This window comes from Bos indicus x Bos taurus, chromosome 9, assembly GCF_003369695.1.
Source record: "Bos indicus x Bos taurus breed Angus x Brahman F1 hybrid chromosome 9, Bos_hybrid_MaternalHap_v2.0, whole genome shotgun sequence".
Taxonomy (NCBI): domain Eukaryota; kingdom Metazoa; phylum Chordata; class Mammalia; order Artiodactyla; family Bovidae; genus Bos; species Bos indicus x Bos taurus.
In genome coordinates this window covers 42,554,251-42,570,304 of record NC_040084.1, presented here as the reverse complement: position 1 = coordinate 42,570,304, position 16,054 = coordinate 42,554,251, and the positions used below count along the sequence as shown (strand labels likewise).

Sequence of the window (16,054 nt, the reverse complement as noted above, 5' to 3'; positions counted from 1 at the left end):
GAGGTAGTCTCATTTCTGTTTAGTTTTTTGGCGGAACACATTAGGAAATCGCACATGTAAGAGTCTTTGGACTTAGCTCTGATACCAACTATTCATTAAAAATAAAATGTCCAAAGAGCAGGAGAAGAGAGGAAAATACAGTTCTTACTCGTTCTAGCCACAGTAGCTAGATGTTGACAGTAAGAAACTCCTTCCCCCTCCACAGTCTGCATGGTTACGGTAGCATCACTTACTGTGTGTGTCGTCCCTTGACCAATCAATCTGCAGGCAAATTTACTGCTTATAAATGAAATTTTTTCCTGAAATTTTAACTCACCTCGTATTTTATCCCAGGGCTCTTAAACTTCCAGGGTTGCTAGTGTTACCTATTTCGGGGAAACCCTTTTCACTTATTTCCATTTTAGTGTTTCACTCTGTAACTCTGGTTTTCTAGCAGAAGACCATAGGGGCCATTTATTCTGTGTTTTGGTATTAAAATGCTTTGGGGGATAGCTTGCTTCTTTTTAGAGATACTGTTTATAGTAATATGCCATATTTTACTTTTTTCCTATTTACTGGAAAAACAAATGTGCTTGAGTCCAGATTGTGGTCAGTTTATACTGGAGAAAGTAAAACATACATGTGAACATCTTTTCCAGCTATCTTTAGAGAAAATATATGTTTAGTCATTGATGTGCTTAAATAGAGTATTGTATTGCCAGTAGTTTCGAGAAATCAGTGCAATCTTTGTCCTTCTAGTAGCTATTAGAAATACTTTATTTTGGTCACCATAATTTCTTGTGATAAGAGAAAAAAATTAATAGAGTGAAAAAACAAGTGAGCTTATTTCTCCAAGGAGAAACGTAATTTTTTTCAGCTGCAAGAGAAGCGATGGTGTTTGGCTGGTTATGAATCTCTGAGAAGTTATGCTTCTCTGTGAAAGAGATTTGTTCCTTCATAAGAGAGGAAGTCCTTGGAGTTTTCTCAGTGCAGCTTAGGGCAAATTTAAAAGACTGTAAAAGAAGATTGCAAGCCCTGCTCCAGAGGGCTTTTCTTAGCTTGAGGGTGAGTCTGCCCTCCTGTGCAGTTCACTATAACAGGCGTGGGTTTAGAAAGTGGGGGAGCTCTTTGAGGGATGATGATGGCTCTTGGGAGAAAGCGTCAAGGGAATGGATTATTCTGGGTTCCCAGGTGATCAGGGACACATGGCTGGAAGGTTAACCCTCTGGCCCACAGCTCCTGACAGAAAGTGTCCTGGCCAGGGAGACAGGACATAGCCTCTGACTCTGTTACTGACCGTTGATGATCTCTGCCCTCCTTCCCATACCCCCAGTCTCTGCTTGTTGGAAGAGGAGGAATATTAAGTAACCTAAACAAAAGCAAAGTAGAAGCGATGCCTAGAATGCACAAGTATGTGTAATCAGAAGGCACTGACAAAGAAAGCATTGGCTGAAAGAAAAATTTGCCACGCAACTGTCGATTTCCTGTAGGTACTGATTTGCCCGTTTAAACCTCAAACTATGATGTGTGCCTTCACACCTAACGTGCAACACAAATGACTAGATGTTTAGCTTGGTGGCCAAGATTCCTTGCTTGGTGATTGTGCAGCAGTTTCCTTATGTTTTCTTATTAGTTTTGAAAATGCAAGGCTGTCAAGATGAGTGACATAAGATAAAATGTGCATATTATTTGATATATCACAATTCACTGTGGCCCCATCTACCACTTCATAAATAGATGTGTACACACACACACACTCCTCAGGGTATTTTGCTGGTCTGTCTAAGCTTATGACCAAAGCAAATAACTTACAGTAAAAGACAATGTGGGGAATTCATATCCCTTCCCTGAACAATATAACAACACGGGGGACTTCCCTTGTGGTCCAGTGGTTAAGATTTTGCCTTCGAATGCAAGGGTGCAGGTTCGATCCCTGGTCAGGGAGCTAAGACCCCTGTGGCAGAAAAACTGAAACGTAAAACAGAAGCAGTATTGTAACAAATTCAATAAAGACTTTTAAAATGGTCCAAAAAAAAATCTTTAAAAATCAAAAACAATACAGCAACATAGCTTATGAGAGCCCAGAGGAGGCAGCATTTAGAGCCAGCTTTGGTGACCAACACTTGTCCTAAATTACAACTCTGTTGCTGATCCCTTTACCATTATTGCTTCATTCTTTTGGGACTGGAAGTCCTTCTTATTTCCCCTATTAAAATGCTCATACTGATGGTTGGAGTTGGATTAAGAGCCAGAATGGGAGGAAGGCCTCGATCATACCAGGAGCTTATACCTTCTTGTTAGTCAGTACTCACTCAGTTCATGAAAGCCACCTTGGTAAGACCTAGCAGCACTTAGGTAAGAACTGAGCCCAAGTGTTCTTTGGAGCAGTTCAGAGAATACAGAGAGCGTCAGTGTATTCAGGAATAAGGTCAAAATATAGTCAAAGATGTGCAGAAACCAGTGTGGTGTAATTTGGTTGGAAAGAAACTAGGTTTAGGAAGTCTGAAAGGGGAAGGGGAAAGCAGCCTATCTTCTTTAGCTCCAGATTACGGATCATTACCTGGACAGTCTGATTCCTTTTGGCTTTTCCTTAGGCTGTTGAGGGTGGCAGTTTTGCAGAGGAAAGGGGGAGATGCCCTTAGTTGGGAGTGCATATGTGTGTGCACGGGTGTCTGCTCGGTCTCTAAGTCATATCTGACTCTTTGAGATCCCATGGACTGTAACCCACCAGGCTCCTCTGTCCATGGGATTTTCCAGGCAAGAATACTGGAGGGGATTGCCATTTCCTCCTCCAGGGGATCCTCCCAACCCAGGGATCAAACCTGCATCTGTTGCGTCTCCTGCATTGGCAGGCAGATTGTTTACCACTGAGCCACGTGGGAAGCCCCTTAGTTGGGAGGCTAAATAGAAATAGCATCAGGAAATAATTCTTTCTGGTCATTTACAATGCCAGTGTAAGGAGAAGGAAGGTGAAAACTATTTTAGTTTTGTGGCCTTGTATGTAGAGCTGGTGGAGAGGAGAGATGCTGGGCAGTTCTGGGGGCTGCTTTGTCCATCTGATTTCCTTGTGAGGCAGAGAGGTGGATTATAAGAGTTGGATCTTACCTCTAAGCAGAACTGCTCTGTATTAATTCAGAGTTCAGTTAAGAAGACATTACTGAGCATCTATGTATAAGGCATTATGCTAGACAGTGTTTGTAAGGGACAGAAATAGAGAAAGACAGTCCCTTCCCTGAAGGAGCTTAAATTCAGTAGGAAGAACAAGGATAGTCAGTATTGTAGTCATCAGGAACATGGGCTCTCCAGTCTTCCTGGAAGTTAGAATTTTGTCTGATTTATACCATATTGCTCTGATGGTATAGTGAAGGATCATGGGCACAAAGGCTTAACATTTATGGTGACACATCTGACATCATATCATATTGGATCACCATTGTGCCTCATGGACCTCTGCATTTCGGATCTTCATCTGTAAAATGTGATACTAAAAGGTAATAGCCTCAAAGGGTACTGTCAGGATTGAAAGTGATGACACATTTAACGTGCCTGGTACACAGTAACTTTCAGTACATATTGGCTGCTGTGGTCATGCTCCTTCTTTATTTCATGATTATTATTGTTACACAATGAGCTGTGGCCCAAGAGAGCACCAACAAAGTTCTGGAGTACAAAGGAGGAAGAGATTATTTCCACATGTTGTAATTAGAGACTTAACCAAGGATACTTTTGATATAGGCCTTCCAGGGTTGGATTTTTTTGTAGTTGGAGCTGGGGTATAAGGGTCATTCCCAGCAGAGGGAAATAACATGTGCAAAGGCAAGGAGGTGAGAAAGTTCAGATCAAGTAACTCACATCTCAGTTGGCAATTAAGTTGACTGAAGTGAAGGAAGCTGAAGGATACAGAGTGAGCTGGCAGGCTGGTCCATTTGCAGAGGAAATGGGGTCGCTAAGAGTCGGACACGACTGAGTGACTTCACTTTCACTTTTCACTTTCATGCATTGGAGAAGGAAATGGCAACCCACTCCAGTATTCTTGCCTGGAGAATCCCAGGGACGGGGGAGCCTGGTGGGCTTCCGTCTCTGGGGTCGCACAGAGTTGGACACGACTGAAGCAACTTAGCAGCAGCAAATAACTGTCTTATATTTGGGTTAAAGGCTCAGTGGGTAAAGAATCCGCCTGCTATGCAGGAGACACAGGAGACAGGAGTTTGATCCCTGAGTCAGGATGATTCCCTGGAGAAGGAAATGAAACCCACTCCAGTATTCTTGCCTGGAGAATTCCATGGACAGAGCCTGCCAAGCTACAGTCCATGGGGTCGCAAAGAGTCGGACATGACTGAGTGAATAAGCACACACAAATAACTGACACCATCCTATCAAGTCTAGACTTTAGTAATTTTACTTTTGGAAATCCCTAGTATTTCTGTGGATTAAAAAATTATTATGGAAAATTCCTAACATACAAAAGTAGAGAGTCATAAAACAAATGTCCATGTACTAACAGTTATCAACTATTAATCTTGCTTCATCTACCCCTTTACCCTCTACCCACTCCACCCTTTTATTCTGCTGAAGTATTGTGAAACATATGCTTTTTTGTTTGGTTTAACATTTTTTTTTTTGGTAAAGATTAGCACACCGCTTATCTGGCTAGAAAGAATCCATTGAGACTGATTAAATTGGGAATTGGAGCTTTGGGATTAGGAATACATGAAACAAATGACTCTTGGTTATGCAGTGCGCTCTTCCCTCCCTGCTCAGCACAACTCTGTGAGGCTTGGATGGTCAGATGGAGTGTTAAAAACCCTTAAGGTGAAAGACATGCCACAGTGCTAGTGATGACTTTATTTTCTTTACTGTTAGACCCCTGGTTTTATTGTTTTATTTATCTTTCTTTTTAAAAATTGATGTATAGTTGATTTACAATATTGTATTAGTTTATGTTGTACAGCAAAGTGATTCACTTATGTATATATACATTCTTTTTTATATTATTTTCCATTATGGTTTATCACAGGATATTGAATGTAATTCTCTTTACTACACAGGAGGACCTTGTTGTTTATCCATTCAATATAGAATAGTTCTCATACACCCCTGGTTTTAAATGTATTTATTTAAAAATAAGATCTCTTTAAGCTTACCTCATGCGAAGAGTTGACTCATTGGAAAAGACCCTGATGCTAGGAGGGATTGGGGGCAGGAGAAGGGGACGACAGAGGATGAGATGGCTGGATGGCATCACCGACTCGATGGACATGAGTTTGAGTGAACTCTGGGAGTTGGTGATGGACAGGGAGGCCTGGTGTGCTGTGATTCATGGGGTCACAAAGAGTCAGACATGACTGAGCGACTGAACTGAACTGAACTGAAGCTTACATGGGCAAGAAAATAGGACAAAATTTATGATTAAAATTTAAAATTAAATGTAAGAAATACATTTCTACAAGCAAAAAAATTAAGATCTCTTTGCAACCCAGCCCATCTTACCAGTACATGTTGACTTCATCACAGCAGTGAGGGGGAATTCTGGATTGCTGTCAGATATTAGCTATTGCTAGGACTTTCTAGCTAGATTATGGAATCTCAATGAGAACCTTCAAAAGGATGATAGAAATAGCCACATTTCACGTGAAACTTGATAGGCTTTTCAAAATAGGTATAATTGGCCGAAGACCTTCCTTAATGCTGCTAGTCTAGCAGAAAGCCAGATACATGCCCTGGTTCAACTTGATTTGACACACTGTTTTTTTGATGTTACAGATGAGCAGCCCAGGCATTGAGAATTAAAATTCATGGTAACACACTTGGACTCCCATAACATCAAATAAAATATCATATGACCTATGCGTATGTAGTATGCTGTGTACCCGTTTCCTGAAATAGTCATTGTAAAAACCCCAAAGGTGTAAAATGACCCAGAAATCCCCAGGGATTGGTTGCTGTCTAGAGAGAGTTGGCCTATTCAACCTTTTTTTTCTTCCCCTCCCTCACCACCCCTGCTCCTGACCCCTGTAGTCTAGAGCTATTCTGGTGTTCTCTGAAGGGTTCTCTGAACTAATGTTTTTAGAATACTAAAACTTTTTAGAGAGGAGAGGACCAATCTTAGACTAAGCAAGGAGTAGTTCTGCTAGAGGTGGCCCCAATACATTCTCCATCTAGACCATCCAGACATTAACACAGGCAGAAGAGTGGATTCTGCCTGAGCTGTCCTATTTCCCCTCACATTCCTGTTTCCATCTGTGCTGTTGTTTCACCCTCTTTCCAGCTGGCCCTGCTGCTTCTCTCTTTCTCTTTTTAGCCCTTTGGCTCCCATGACTGCCATGGTCTTGTGATTCAGAGCCTTTTCTTCTCCTGTACAAAGACCCTCTCCCACAAAGACTGTCTCCCTCACTTACCACCCAGGCAAATCATACTTTAACTGTCTCTTTTTAGTTTCTTTCTTTGGGACAGAAGCTGCAGGAAGGCTGGAGTTCCCCTGCTTCTGCTCTGGTGTAGGTACTTTTCTTAGGATGAGATTTAATTGGAGACCCCTGGTCCCCTGTAAGCTCCCTTTTCCAAGGCATGGAGATCTTTGCCTTTACCAGTTTGGGGCCATTGCACAAAAAAGATAAGAGGCATATGGTTTGGTGTTCATGTTGACCTACATGAACAGTACATCACAGTGGTTCTTGAGAGAGACACGGAGGACCGTGTGTTTTTCAGGTAAGAGTGGGTGTCCCAGCCCTGCTCTGCAGACATACCAGCTGTGCAAGCTGGTCAAGTTTCCCTGAGCCTCAGTGCTTTTATCAATACAATGAAGATAAATATAGTAACTGCCTCATCGGTTTGTTTTCAGGAATAAGTGAGATCATGTATATGAAGCACTTACTATGCCTGACATATACTGAGTAAAAGTTCAATAAGCCTTAGTTTTATTATTAACAGAAAGGATCTAGAAAGTAGCATTAATTTAAGCAAAATCTTAAGGCAGATGCTGGAAGCACCCGCCTTTCTTCTCTACTAGAGTCTCTTCCCAGTTGGGTTTGTAGAAGCCCATAAAATATTTAAAATTAAATATTTTAATTTAAGACAAAACTTCAGAGAAACTCTTGAACATCCACTCACTTGCCTATATTTATGTCAAGAACACTACAGATCCCTACTGGCTGCACAGCAAATGTTTCTGATTTGTAAGGTACTGTAATGTTAGGGTAATTTTCAAAGAAGGATTTAAAACCTCCCCAAAATAGTATGGTGTTAGGTTGAAGAGCTTGGACTCTTGAACCGGACTATTTGGTTTAAATTCAGGAAGCTCCTTCACTTCCCCCACTGGCTATGTGACCTTGGGCAAGTCACTGAACATATCTCTCTGTCCATGTCCTTGTCTGTGAAATAGGGAGAACAATCATATCTGTCTGGTAGGGTTGGTGTGAGGTCTGAATGAATGAATACCCGCAAGATGCTTAGAACAGTATTTGGCAAACACTTGGCATTCCATTGAGGTTGTTGTAACTAAGATTATTTCTTTCAAGGTTGTCTACTTACTAGCACATCATAGAATACCACTGACTGAATTTTCTAGCAATTGATTATCTGAAAGTCTTGAGTATGAATATTTGCAAGCCAAAGCCATGAAATTTCCTTGTGAACAATGAAAAGGAACAAGGTATATCATGCAGATAATTCTTAGAGCTAAGCTTTAAAAAAACTATCAAAGAAGATTCTATGGGGTCCAAGACCCCTTCATCTTGCCTTCCCATTTAATAGTACAATTGTTAATCTTAGAAATAGGCAACTATTAAGAAAATAAATGCAAAGCAAAGGAAAATATAATTTACACATGGAAGTATCTGCAATAGCAAATGAATGTGCCTCTGATAAGCTTGTTAAGGGAAAGAGACAAGAAACCATCCTTTGTGGGGTGCCTCCAGTGTGCCACTGTGCTTGGTCTTTACAGACCCTTTTTGAGACCCTGTATGCTCTATACCTTTGCTAGTATGTATTGTTATTATCAGGGCTTCCCAGATGGTGCTAGTGGTAAATAACTCACCTGCCAATCAATGCAGGAGATGTAAGAGAGACACAGGTTTGATCCCTGTGTCAGGAAGATCCCCTGGAGAAGCGCACAGCAACCTACTCCAGGATTCTTGCCTGAAGAATCCCATGGACAGAGGAGCCTGGAGGGATACAGTCCACAGGGTCTCAAAGAGTCGGACATGAATAAATTCACTTAGCACAGCATGGCACACACATTGTTATTATCATTTCATGGAGGGGGGAATTACGAATTGGAGATGTTACATTCCTTGCTCTGGGAGATGGGAGGAGATGTAGTGACAGATTGCAGAGCCTGATTTGATTCACATCTCTGTGACCTGTGCTCAGGCCAAAATACTGCCAGCTTCTCAAGGTAGGGACCAGGTCTGATATACTCTTCCATCCGTGGGTGAGAGAAAGGGTCCAATCTATGTTTGTGGGATGAATTAAGCAATCAATCTAGAATCACTCTTTCTGGCTTCTTTATGGTAACGGTTCTTTGGTAGAATTCTGAATCCAGAAGGAACATCTGTGGGAATGTTAGGAAGGGGAGTTTATTCAGAAAGGCATGTCAGTGTTTGAGAATTTCCAGTGAGTACTAAATTGTAGGGAAAGGAACCAAAGTATATATTTTTAAATTTGGTAGTCTGTAGAAAATATAACTTTCAGTGTGTAATAAGCTTTTGAGTGGGTTTTTTAAAAATCTGACAGCAATAGATGGTATTTGATAAATGTTAAATCTTCTTTTGAAGATTTTTATTTTTTTATGATCAGTAAAGCCATTTCAAAAAAACTTGGCCTCTTTTGATTTGGTGGAGTTGTATTCTTTGGGATGAACCTGGTAAACCAGGTTTAAACTGATCTTGCCTTCAAGACCTCTGGCCATCAAGTTAGCATACTGGAGATAAGTGTCAGTGACATTTTCCTTCATTGTTTTAATTGCTAAGACTGAACTATTACCTAAAGTACCAAAGAGAATTCACCTCTGATGGCTTGATAGAAACTCTAGATCATATATCAAACAAAACCAGAAAACCAGACAGGATATTAATTATCAATATAAAGGTGCCCAAGAAACCAGCCGGAAATAATATTAATCATATTTAGTCATATGCTTGGTTTGTGGCTAGAACAAGCTAACGAAAGTCTCTTGGGAGAAAAAGGAAAAGGAATAAAAAATATCTGGACTTGAGAAGAATGACATACATGAGTAATAAAGGAGGCAAAACATTGGAGATGGGGATGTGGAGGTGATGGGGGACTGGTGAGAGGGAATTTTAAGAGAGAAGAAAGAAAAAGACCATGGTGAAGCTGCAGATAAGGTCTTTAATGTATTTTCCCACTGCATTTGGCTTGGAATGCCTTTTGTGGCCATGTTTTTTGCACACTCTCTGCTCTTCTGGTTTGAGGCATTGGACTTTCCTGGAGAGCTCTCTTCTTAGCTTCTCCTCCCTAGCCATATTCAACCAGAAGTTGAGATGCCCTCCTTTAATTCCAGACAAGGCTCCCCTGGCTCAGAACTCTGCGAGACAAGACCTTCGTCTTTACTCACTGTACCCTTGACAACCGTGCCTGCCCACCCCGTATTTTATGATGCACCCCCCAACATGTCTACATCTCAGAAATGGGATTTCGTGGTATAATTGATGACCTGTCATTTTTTAAAAATTGGCAATGTTTTTCCCTGCTGGTATAAAAGAATAGCATCTTAACAATCAGTGGTGATATAGATTCTATGAACTGTGGAAGTAGGTACTCAAAAATTATTTGTTGGATGAATACATGAAATAACATATTCTCCTGGTTCTAGTTCAGATAAAAACAAAATGCTTAAGGTTGGGTCTGGATTGTTCATGGGCCACGGACAAAGTGGAGCGGAGGGTGGGCCTGTTGTCTTGGCTGAGAATTTGACTGCTGTATACTTGCCTTTCAGTGGAGCTGATAGATGGCTTTGTTCATAACTTCAAGTGAAATATTGAGCCAGTTTAGACATACTCTCAGTAAATCAGGTTTAAAATAATAAGCAGTACTTCTGCCTTAACTATTGAGAAAATTGCTTAATGTTCTACGTTGGATTGTATATCCATCAGTATTTCTCTTAAATATCCATGAAAATACATTGGTGGAGAAGCAATGCCTTCTCTCTCTCTCACACTTTCTCAACAGAACAAGCTGTAGATTTCATTAGGATAAAGTATGGGTTTTTTAAATAAACTGGGATTTTTTTTAACCCATCCTCATCACCAACACCATCATCTCTTAGAGAGGTTCCCAATCTGGAGAAGAGACGAATACACATAGACACATACATTCCCTGCACTTTGAATCTGTAATCCACCTTCAGGATATCAACCGAATTATACCCTAAATTTAACTGTGTGAAATACTCTGCTGTTTTATAGTGTTCAGATCTCAATATAGTTTAGTTTCCTTTGAATGGAAAATTTGAATCTGATTCTGATATTGCAGCAGAATCTGTTATAGTCTTCTTGGTGTGAACACGGAAGGGGAAAAAAACCACATAAACATTTTTAAATGTCAGAGCCTGAGATAGGAAGGGAGGCAATATTTAAATATTGAGCATATGCTCTGATAAGACCTTCACGGGGAGATATCCTGATTATTAACATATATGAAACACTTTGGGGTCTCCATTATGTAGCCATTTCACACAGTGATGTTTTTTAATTTTTAAATTGTCTGATAACTGTTAGGACAAAAAGAGTATAAACACTAGTTTTGGCTTAGAGAAATATTTATATACTTGCCAGATAGCTTGCATCTTGACAATATGTGATATCATTGTGTATATACACATACAAAATACAATATATGGAAGCAAACATATATCCCATGCAGAAATGTCGATACATACATAAAAGAAAATGAAAATAGACTGGAGCATTACAGAAGTGCTTATGAGCCTATGGCATTTAACACATCTCAATCATTTATGCAGTATTTGATGTAAATATCAAAACATAATTTGATGTTTATATATGAACACATAAAAATAAGTAACATGGAAAAATAAAATTGTAGTGAAATTTTCATTTTTCCTTAGCACTTTTATTTTTAAACAATGTTCTGACTGTCATCAAATCATCCAAGTTAAAAATTGAGTGGCATCAGTGGAGACAGCTGGTCTTGATAATTCAAACCCCAAAGTCCTTTTCTCAAGGGATATATTCTCTGGTGTGTTTGGTCTGGATAGTTTCTTACATCTGTAATTTCTTCTGTGTAATTTGCATGAAACAATATATATATATATATATATAATTCAATGCAATATCTATAAATATTTAAAACCTTTTCTAAAAACCTGAATATTTAGTGTCATAGACACATCCCAGAAAGTGGAATTAATATGAGTAAGTGGTTATGGGTGTGTATATGACCTAGATTTTGAAGACATTTGTCTTCCAATCAAGATGCATTTATTGAGTACCTACTCTGTCCTAAGTGCTGTGCTTAAAAGATGGTGTAAGATGTGGATCCTTCTCGTTAGGCATTTATATGCAAACTGTGCTGGTGTGAACAATGAACTTCCAATGTTGATTAAAGTGCCAGATGGGGTTGTATGATTAGAGAATAGAAATACATATTAAAGTATTATGTGTACAAAAAGGAAGTAAAAGTTCATTTAATGGGGAAGAGATGGTGAGCTGGAGTCATCAGGAGTAGATCCTCAGGGGATGTGGGGTCTGGGCTGGTTCCTGTAGGGTAGATGGGGAAAGGAAGTATACCACAGAGGAAGAGGAGGCTGTTGGTACAATGATGGGAGCGAGGTGAGCATGGAGTACAGGGGGGCCATTGAGACACTGCCTGGCATCATTGTGTGAGTGGTGAGAATAGTTAACTCAGTAGGTTATGGTCAGATAATAAAAACAGTGAGAGCAAGGCAGCTAATTTTACACTTGGTGTTTTAGGCTATGGGGATCTGTATTAGGAACCTGAGCAATGAAGCACAGTTATGAAAGCCGTGCTTCCACCCCTTGGAGAATGGGAGTGGTGAGGCTTCTAGAAGGCAGATAGAAGTCTAGGTACACTGTGATGAGGACAAATGCTTCTCACAGCTGGAAAGGCAAGAAAGAGACTGCAGATGACTGTCCAAAAATATTGGTCATCAAGTTCTTATGACCATGTTAATATAAATAACTGGCAAAGATTTCATCTCCAGCCAATTTTCTTATAAATTTAGATTTTGGGTAAGAGTCATAATTGAGTAAGTAGCTAGTTGTGTGCAATGGGAAAAAGTGAGAGCAAAGTAGAAGCAAGAAACTGAGCTGTGATCCAGAATGATTCAGGGATCAGTGTGATTTCACTGTAAAAACACACACTGGGGGAAGAAGGCTCTTAAATTTGAGTTAAAGAGGCATAGAGTCTCCCTTCACAAGAATGTGAGAACCCCTCCTCTCAGAGAATTGCACAGAGGCAGTGCAGATTACGTGCCCTGGAGTTACACCAACCTGGCTGGGTGGTGACCAGCTTTGTGGCCTTGGGAAGGTTGGTTTCTGTAGCTGTAAAACAGAAATAATAGCTGTACACACCATTTAGAGTGTCTGTAACAGCTAAATGAAATAATATATATAAAGTATTTGGTATATAATAAGCCTCAGTAAAAAGTTACTAGTAAAGAGAATAAGCCCCCCTGCCTCTTTTTGTATTTAACTTTCAAGAGAGAGAAGGAATTGCCAATAAATAAAACTCACAGGAATATTTCAATTCCTTGCTTTTTAAAAATAAAGAGAAAATTTTTACGACATATAGTTTTGATTGTGTGAATTTAGCTTACTCTTTTACACCTTGCACGTGTACAGGACTCTAGAAGGATAACTGGTATTTTTCTAGTAATGACCCTAAAGATTTTCAAGATCTTCATAAAGAAAAAACATCTTACTGAGTTTACTGTCTTTACTAAGATAGAGTATTAGACTAATATTAAATGGTTTTGGGGTAAAATAGTCTTACACAAAGAGGGTTTGCTAGTTAAAACCCAAAATAAAATTTCTTATAATCCCACATTCCCTGATTTTCCTAATTAACTGACTATTTAAATTCTACTCTTCTTTAGGAAGTAAACACCATCACCCACTTGTTTGGGCATCTTCTTTGTTCATATACTGATAAATTTCAGGGTATATCAGTTAGGCACTTACTTATTTGATAAATCAGTTTTTCTTTGTCTGATTTAATAGTTTGGAATGCACTGGGGACTCGATGCAGTTGTAAAAAAGAAAAGAAAAAATCCAAAATAATGTGAGCAAAATGTCATTAAGTGAACCTGGTAAAGCTGGAGAGCATCTCTCTTGGTTAGAATTCCTCTTTGAAATTGCTGGTCTGCCTCTACCCTACACAGATTATCAAGGTCATGTTAAGATTAAAATGAGCTGTGGGACAATAAATTGCCTGTTATAGCAGAAAAACATACAAACAGAAAACGAGACCTAATATCTTTCCACATGCCCTGATTTTTTTTTCCTTCTGAGCCTAATACACCTATTTAGTCTAATTTAGCTTTAGCATTAGTTATGGTTTCTAAAATTACAATGTGTGTGAAGATTGGAATTTTCCTTCTAGCAGGAATGAGAGTGTATGTAATATGCTTTCTCTCCTCCCTCAGGGAATGGTAGAATTCCATATCTCCCTACTCTCTCTGTGTCTGGTCAGTCTGCTGTGGGAATGCCTCTCACCACACCTACTATGAGAACCATACCTCCCAAAACAGCCCCATAGCCTTGCGTCTAGACGGGCCCTCATGTCACCAGTGTATTAGCCCCAGCAAACAATGAAAGTACAATAATGTCTTTTTAGATTGTGAAACTTACCATATAAAGTTAATTTTAGATTTGGAAGTACGACTTTAAAATACATGGTTGAATCTTTTGGTTTTTTTTTTAATGACTGCAATACAAAGGTTTACATTTTAAGTTTTCTATTGCAAGAAAGGAATGACTGGACTGGTAAGGATGCTAATGGTTAGAGCAAGAGACCTGGAAATAGACAAAGATTCTGGAGTCAGTTCTCCTTCACTAGGCTGCTGTCATTGTTGCATCTCTTTGGCTTATCTTGGCCATGCATTAACATCTCTTAACTGTTTCCATAAATTAAGGAACTTTATGCAAGTGCCACACACAGTCAAGCTTTCCTCAAAGCCCATGTCATCAATCTCTTCCATCATTCAGTCAGCATGATTTTGGGAGGATCCCCTGGAAAAGGAAATGGCAACCCACTCCAGTGTTCTTGCCTGGAGAATCCCATGGACAGAGGAGCCTCGTGGGCTACAGTCCACGGGGTCGCAAAGAGTCGGACATAACTGAGCGACTAACACGACACACATACACACACGTCATGTTCAGGGCATACGATCATCTTGGGTGGGTGTGAAGTGAGCTGCATTTTCACAGAATCCCCCGTGGTTTTTTATAAATTCTTTGTATACTTACTTTATAGTATAGGTAGATGATAGATATAGATAAACATAAGTATTTCTAAAATCATCTTACTATAGGCCTTGAATAGGTGCTCAAGAAATACCGACGGTATGAATGAATGAACAAACCGTCCTCATGTGGCTCCCTGTGGGCACTTTTCCACAGCCAGCTCAGACGGCAAGGTCTCTCCTGTGTCTAGGGAGTTGTCAGGAATGTCTGGAATGCCGCAGCCTTGGCTGAGTGGACCTCCTTTCTGACACATTTCTGAGTTGTCCAGTTTCTTGGGCAGAATGAATAATGGCAGAAGATGGAGGAGCCACCTTGGGGTTCTGAGAACTCTCTGGGGCTCCCTCTCTAAACTATGGTATACCTCATCCTCCCCACCACCCCAATCGTGGTCCATGTTTGTTTCCCAAATAAGAGAATGGAGCCTGAAAAGAATTTTCTCCAAACTGCATTCAGCGCCTCCATATTCATGTATATGTCTGAATTTAGCTACTAGAGAAGGTATCAGATGTAGTCCTCAAGGCATTAGATTTAAAAATATGTAATTTTTCATTCTTTTTGAACTATTTAAACTAAGATTTTTAAATGAAAGAATTGCTTTGTAAACATGACGACCTTCCTAGGTTTAAATGAGACACTAGCTCTAAGGATGATAAGCAAAGCAAGCTTCCAGAGACCCTCATAACCCTCCTTCCAGCTCCCTCTCTCTCTCAGGTGATTTTCATACAAAATGTCAGTGAGTCCAAGATGTAGTTTTTTTCTGGGACCCTCATTCTGCTCAATTGGCCCCATAGAATGATCATACTTCTTTTTGAAATAGAACTGTGCAAAGTCTTGAATTTTATTACAGAATTTAATACCAATAATTACTTAAAATTTAATGAATTTCACTACTGACTTAATTGCTTTTGAGTAGTTCCACTTAACTTATTAAAGAGAAGCAAGGACATATTCATTTAATGAGCAGCAGAAGTCTTGCCCTCACATCTGCCTACATTCTCTTTTCAATTAATCAATTATAGTCTGATGGTGTGTAATTACACATTAAGAAAGTTATTGGATATCGCAGCATGTCTGTCCCGGGGGGCTCATGAATACACGAATATAACACACCTGTAATGACCTGCACTGAGTTCTGCAAATTACACTCATTTCTCTCCCTCTCTTCCTCTCTCTTGGCTAAATTAAAATGAGACCAATTACCATTAACTTTTTGAGTCACATCTAGTCAATGTGATATGGAGAAAGTGAAAAAGACTGAAAGAAAAGTAAAAATGGAGGGAAAATCTCTGAGTGTGAGTAATCTGTCTTTTGAAATGAAGCTTGCCAAGACCTGGTCCTGAGAGCCATCGCAGCAGTGGTTGGTTGTCGTCCGTCAGAACCGTGTCTACTGAATCGTACTAAATACTTGAGAAAATCAGGCCGACATTATTTGAACTCAAATAGTGTCTTGCTTCCCAGCTTCCTTCAACCTCCTGATGAGAGAAATAGGAAAACCTTTTGAAATCACATTCAGGCAAATTTGCTTGGCTTGTTTCAAATCAAACCAAAGTCTGGAACTGATCCCCAGGCAGGAGCGCTAAGCCTCCGCATAGCAACTAAGCCGCGTTAAAAAA

The 16,054-nt window shown here is 39.8% G+C and overlaps 1 protein-coding gene across 2 annotated transcripts in view; it reads left to right on the top strand.

Annotated features, from left to right (window-relative positions):
- The window catches only part of SOBP (sine oculis binding protein homolog), a 165,927-nt gene that overhangs the window by 97,822 nt on the left and 52,051 nt on the right, over window positions 1–16,054 (top strand). The gene's annotated exons all lie outside the window — the stretch shown is intronic.